Source organism: Haemaphysalis longicornis, unplaced genomic scaffold, assembly GCF_048455015.1.
Source record: "Haemaphysalis longicornis isolate Haplotype H1 unplaced genomic scaffold, Haemaphysalis longicornis Haplotype H1 scaffold_1, whole genome shotgun sequence".
Lineage (NCBI taxonomy): Eukaryota > Metazoa > Arthropoda > Arachnida > Ixodida > Ixodidae > Haemaphysalis > Haemaphysalis longicornis.
In genome coordinates, this window is record NW_027526203.1 from 204260114 (window position 1) to 204266985 (window position 6872).

Genomic DNA, 6872 nt, shown 5'->3' on the forward strand with positions numbered 1-6872 from the left:
TTAGGGCGTAGCAGGCTACTACCAGCGATACCTTCACAGGTATTCTGAGTTAGCCAGCCCCCTCACTGACGCCCTTCGGAAAACTGAGCCCCTTACGATAAAATGGGATGACAAGAAGGAGCAGGCTTTCAATGACTTGAAAAGAGCGCTGACGAGCCAGCTGGTGCTTGCAGCCCCTGACTACAACAAACATTTGGTCATTCAGTGCGACGCTAGTGATCGAGGCATGGGGGTGGTATTCGAAAGGGGCACGCCCTATAGGAGGCGCACAAAGCGATCCAAGATGGCTGTCCTAAGGAGGATCGGGGGGGTTCCCTCTGCGGACCGCCGCTTATGTGCGCGTTGAAAGCAAAGGGGGTAGCTCTAATTTTTAATTTCGTTAGGTGATGGTGACGCCAGATTTTAAGAGAATTCTACCTTTAAGAGATGTTACGCGCCACATTAGAACTAAAGGCAACATTTTGGCTCACAAACGAAGTTGAAGAGATATGGCAAACGCCGCTAACGTCGCTTGTTGCGGCGATAAGAATGCCAGCGCTCGATCTGTGACGCTACAAAGTTTCTGCCTGCAAATATCACTGGTTCACTAGCCACCAGCACACTTAGTAGAGTTCGCTCATTAGCGGTATGGACTTATCAGAGTACGCGAGCTTACTAGGCGTTTTATTACCGCCCGGTTACTTGAGAAATCCTGCCTGTATAAGGCATTTTCTCGGTAGTACCAGAGTCCTTCAATGCTTTACTGGTCACGAAACTGCTCCGCAACTCAATGGGAGAGCTTCATACGCTGCGTTTGGCCGCCGCGCGGTGGCGCCACCCTCTCACTGAGGTCGCTCCTTGGGCGGCGTTGCGCTGGCTCGAACGGCGGAGCCGCGGCGAGTTGTGTTTGTTTTGTGCGGGAAAAAAATGTAACGTGCATATCGCGCTCTTGCGATGCGACTTAAGTAGTGCAACGACGATGCCGAACCTGTGTTGCGTCCCGGGATGTCGTTCCTTGTACAACGCTACCACAGACTGTTGACCGAGCGACGGGCAGCTGTGTGAGAAATGGAGGGGCGCCATTCCAAGGCAAGCAACGGGAGATTTCAGCTTCTATTATAAGTGTGCGACAGTGTGTGGAAATGCACTGTGTATGAGAATAGAAAAAGCAATGTACCCTTTTGAGAGCATCGTGGACCTAGAATTGTACAAGGCAAACTTAAAGCCGGATTTTCGTCATATCAGTCAGGTTGTAGCGGTGCTTCATTACCTGTTTGCAAACTTGTATTACCTTGCGCTCAGGCTCGCGTGTAAAAAAGCTGTGGGACGTCCTTGTGCTTTTACTTTTCATATTTCTGCGAATTATCGCTTAGGGTTCGTTTTGTTTGTTTTGTAACCGCGCGTGGCCGATTCCGGTTTCTTATCTGGCGTTTCAACCGGAGCGCCCGTTTGCTCTTTTTGTCGTACGTCCCGTCGGGCAATATTGTTTGATATGGAAAGGGTGCCACCTTGTCGCTAACTTGATTTTTTGTTTCTTCGACAATGTTCTCGATCCTATTTCCATGGATCTGAAATTAATAACGTTCCAAGAGTAATACATGCATAGCAAAAGCCGCGCAACCCACTTTATCGACGTTCATCTGTTCACGTCACACTGCGGACTGCTTCTTCGACGTTTGTGTTTCATTCTAGTCTTTTGTAGTGCAGGAGATCGCTAGCTCTCTCCGTTCAGAAAAGCTTTCCGTCGTTCTTGGCTACGTGACAATATTCTGTTCCCTCCATGTGCTGCGCATTGCAGCGCGAAAAAATAAATTTTTGTACGCTGAACCACGCTCTTTTGTCTCCCTTCGTAACATTGGAATTTTTTGTTGCGTGTGATAAAATCAGTTTCATTGTTCTTTTTTCGCTTCCTGTTTTTGCAAGGACCCGCCGCGGTGGCTCAGTGGCTAAGGCGTTGCGCTGCTGAGCTCGAGGTCGCGGGTTCGATTCCCGGCTGCGGCGGCCGCTTTTCTGATGGAGGCGAAAAGCAAAAACGTCCGTGTGTACGATATTTCGGCGCACGATAAAGATCCCCAGGTGGTCAAAATTAATCCGGAGCCCTCCACTACGGCGCGCCTCATCGCCTGCGTTGCGTCGGCGCGTTAAACCCCACAATCAGATCAGTTTTTGCAAGGATTGCAAAGCGTGGAAGCAGAAAGACACATGGTGCAACATATATCTCTTCGCGTTTTGATCCTTCGCGTTTCTGCAGCGTTTTTAGATGTTCTCAAGTATGTATACCCACTCATCAAAACGACAATACTATTGGGCTATCTCTTTTAGCGTTCTGTGCATTCCAGAGCAACCAACGGATTCATTAAGCGTAGTCTGAACGACGCGTACTTGGTTTCTTTCAGTTTTTTTTATTGTATTATCGATAGGCCCACAGCAGTCCGTGACTACACAGCTACCGTATGTGTGGTATTTACAACTTTGCTTTAAGAAAAGATGCAATATAGATTTAAAATCCGTAAACACGACGGCGCAGTGCTTGTGCCAGAGCACACAGAAGCCATTGCCGTTCGCGGCCGAAGTCTACGGTAACTTACTTCGAAAAATAAAATCCCATTGAAGGCAGGTGATAAACACAATAACTGGACTATTCATCGCTAACTACTACAAAAAAAAAACACTTAATCAGCGCGAAGACACCAAAAGCAGCGAGCATTTGCACGCCAAGAGCTGGCCGATACGCCGCACGCGCGGCGGCTGGATGACCTTCGTGCGGCGGTGGCGCCTGTAGTGGCGCGCGCGGTCCCTATATGAAGCGAGCGCCGACGTTTCGTGACCAGTAAAGCATTGAAGGACTCTGGTAGTACTTTGTGTCGCTCCGTACAGAATACGGAAGTCAATGGCCTGGCGAGCGTGAATAGTAATAGTTTCCCACGAGGTCTGTTTTACCACCAGCGAAGGCAACGATACAAACGTTTCCAATCAAACTAACTAAGCGAGACGTTTTCTTTTCGTTTAAAACGATACGGAATGGTCGACGCAGTGGCAGTCGTAGCCGCATTCGCCCCTACTAAAAGCAATATTTTGATAAGACACACTACTAGTAGAGCGTTTGATGCTGCTTATAAAGAAAAAAGACACATCGAAACCAGCCAAAAAAGAAACCAGCCAAAACAATTTTGTTGCTCCAGATTGGAGCTGATTAAACGTTTGAAACTTCAGAATGTTAACCTGAAAACCAGCTTGAGCTGCTTTCTTACTATCACCTAACGTTTTCTGCATTGCTAGAAGCGGCTCCCTGAAACAAGGAAATGCAAGGAAGAAACAAAGCTCTTCGCATGTAAATCAGAAATTGTGATGCTGGTTCTAAACTAGCGCGCCTGGGCAAGCCTGTTGTCTGTGAAATGTGAGGTGATGGCCAAGGTGTCCCCAAATCACAAAATGCCCTCACGACGTCGTATGTGCAAACAGCTTCGTTAATATGACTCATATTATCTGAAAACGCGTGCGCACAACGCACGAGGAGCAAAGCAAACAAATAGTCAACAGCGGTAGGTTTTGAAAACAAATTATGGTTCAGCGTAACATCTCACTACTAAAATGTGTTATAACTGCGCTATGCTGTACTATGTAAGAACATGAGCACGAACAAAACAAATTTATAGCAACGTTGTTATCGTTCCTTGCACGATTAGGGCGATGGCCATCTTCGATATTGATCGAACTTGTGATATGCATACAAAAGTGAAGTAAGGGTGACGGAAACTAAAGGCGTCCACTCGGTAACAGCAGAGTTGTGGCTTAGACGAGGTGGTACATAATTGCAAGAATTTACAAGCATTGCACGAAGACGAGGGACTAAAACATCACAATACACACAATGCGCACTGTGTTCGGTTCGTGTTTCGGATCCTAGTTTTCGTGCAGCGCGCTGAATCACTTGCACGCGGCAGCACAGGACTGTTCAGCCTAAAACAGGCCGGTGTACTTTGGCCGGTGATTTTCTCTCCGGCCGCTTTACGGCAGCCATGTTCGGCCCATGTCCAAATGTGGGCCTTTTGGCCGTATACGGCCGTACTCCCATGGCTGTCCAACGGCGAGTGTCCGTCGGCCAGTCGACCGGCTTACGGTCATACGGCCAGATTCCAGCCGTAGGGCTCCGGCCATTCCAAAGCCACCCGTGTACGGCCGAAGTACGGCCGCCGGAGGACGGCCGCCGGAGGACGGCCAAGATGCGGTTGTCGGACTCCAGCCGGACTACAGCTACCGGAAATACGGCCGTGCTACGGGCATTGGAGTTCACCCACAGTACGTTAACTACTGAGGCCGGTCACTGAATGTCGCGCAAGCAGATGACTCATTCGCGCAGTGCAGAAGCAGCACAAACCCAGCATTTTGGGTCCAATGCAGCCACATCAAAGTGAGCTCGTGCGCAACCACCACCCAGGCGGCACCGAAAGTGTGCCCCAAGACCGGACCGTCTATGGCCGCTTTCTGGCATGTCCGGCCAGCATCCAGGTTCTGGCAGCCACTGATCATGCGTTGAACGGCCAACATTCGGCAACCAGCGCTTCGGCATTTTTCCGTCCGCCCGTGTCCGGACGTACAACGACAGCTAACCGGCTGCCAGATATTCAGTTCTCTTACGGCTGCCGATGTTGAGAAAGAGAACGGCCGAAGTACGGCCTTAGGGCATCCGTTTTTCTTCGGGAAGAGGTAATCGGCCGAAGCACGGCAAGTGACCGGCCACAGAATATGCGTATTCTTGCGGCAGTTGGTGTTCGAAAGGAGACCGGCCGGAGCGCGGCTGCCGTGCATTCGTTGTTTCAACGGTGAACCGCGCGTCCGGCGGACGTACGGCCCCAGAATATACGTTTTTCATTCGGTTAGCTGTCCTCGGCCGAATTACGGCAAGCGAATGGCCACAGAATATTTGGCAACCGGTGTTCAAGAGGAGACCGGCCTACGTAAGGTATCTGGTTATACGTCATTTTTTCGGCAAACGGCATACAGCCGAACAACGGCTCGCGCCTGGGCGCCGAGAATTCATGCACAGACGTGTTTGGAAGGAGACCGACCGGTCTTTTTCTGGGGGGAGAAAAAGCCGTTAGGGAGCCGAACGACGGGGACGCGTTTTTCATCCGCTCCGTGTTTCTACGTTTTAAATGAACGAACATCGTTTGTCAAACAGTAATGAGTGTTCTCGGTGAACGGGCAAGGTGCAAGGACTCACTGGACATTAGCAGGGAACCTTTTAGGCCATCGAAATGTCATTTATTGCCACAAGAAGACTGTGCCACACCGACGGGTGAGCTAAGCCTCGCCAGTCATCGCCGCTACCACGCCTCGGCCGCCGGCTTCGTCGACGCATCAGCTCTAGGCTATTCGCCCGCTCAAGAAATGGAGAGCATTGGAGACATCGACCCGCGAGAGATGTCCGATCCGAGATGGAGATGGTTCACCAAAATAACTGGCCTTCAAGGGTGTCGAGCAAGCGGCCACCACGCAGGAGCTAAACCGCCACCATGTCAAGGACTCCCCACCAAAGAGAGGCAAGTGCGAGCAAAAGCGCAAGTTATTCTGCTTACAATTAAACTGCGACAAGCAATGTTGCACTATGTTGTTGGTGATAAACGTAGAAGAGACTCGCTCGTGCATTGGTAGGATCAACTTCATGCCCTGCACTATGTTGCTTCAGGGGATTTTACGACTGCCTATTTAGAAGAAAAAAATATTTTAAATTTGCGATAACAACAGAGCCTTGTCACTGACGAAGCCTAGCTGTTAATTTAGTTCCGATGTTTGAAGGTGAGCTCAGCTACGCTTGGGATATGACTCATTTGGGTAAACATAATCGCCAGCATCCTAGCAAACACGGATTTTGTCAGGATGTTCTTGCTCAACGCAGATTGTTGAGTTCACGCACGATTTGGCTCTTGCAATAGATAAGCTTAAAGTGGTTGACTGTATATTCTTGGACTGCAAAAAAGCAAATGATGGTGTTGCATATCACCTTCTGCGTCGTACATTTCATCCTATGAACTGAATGAATCGGTTTTTGCATTGTTATTCCTATTGGCCCTATAGCTTTGTTCAAAAGTACTGTGTAGTTAACCGGACTATAGCAAATGAACGTGATTCCGTATACCTGCAGCTTTATTCGAATTTAATAACATCCTGGTGTGCTGATTCAGAAAAGTTTTTGGATGTTAAACAGTGTGTTAACGGCACCTTTACAAGAAAACCTTCATTCCAATTGGATACGTATACCGTAAATTATGCTGCTGTGACAACGGCCGAGGAATATAAATACCTAGGAGTTTATTTAGGGAGTGGTTAGAGGTCAAATAGGCATGTTCACACCATAAAAGTTACGGCTGCATATGTTTTTGGCTTTCTGAGACGAAATTTCAGTGAACCTCCATCTGACTGAAAAGAACAACCGCATTTCACTCATGTGCGCTCAATCTTGGAGTACGCATGTGTTTTCGTGGATCCCTACACCAAAGAGCTCGTTGATACGCTCGAAAACATACAGAATATGTCAGTGCGATTCGTATTAGGTAATTGGCACGCTCAACTTAGCATGAGAGAAAGTAAAAGTAAACTGAAATGGCAGGACGTGAAAGATCACAGACGAAACCACAGGTCGAACTTTTTTCGTATTACCTATCATTCGAAAACTGTTGTAGAAGGGGAGAAGTATGTCCAAGCGCCATTCTACATATTACAAAGTGGGACCGCTAGCTTAAAGCAAATTATTAACTTTCCTTTAAAGGTGACGCCTTGCGCGATTCATTTTATTTTACATCAATAGTGCAGTGTAATTATCTTCGACGTATGATTGCATTAACTGTTTATATTGACGATTTTAAGCGCGCTTTGTAGAATTATTTTGTTAT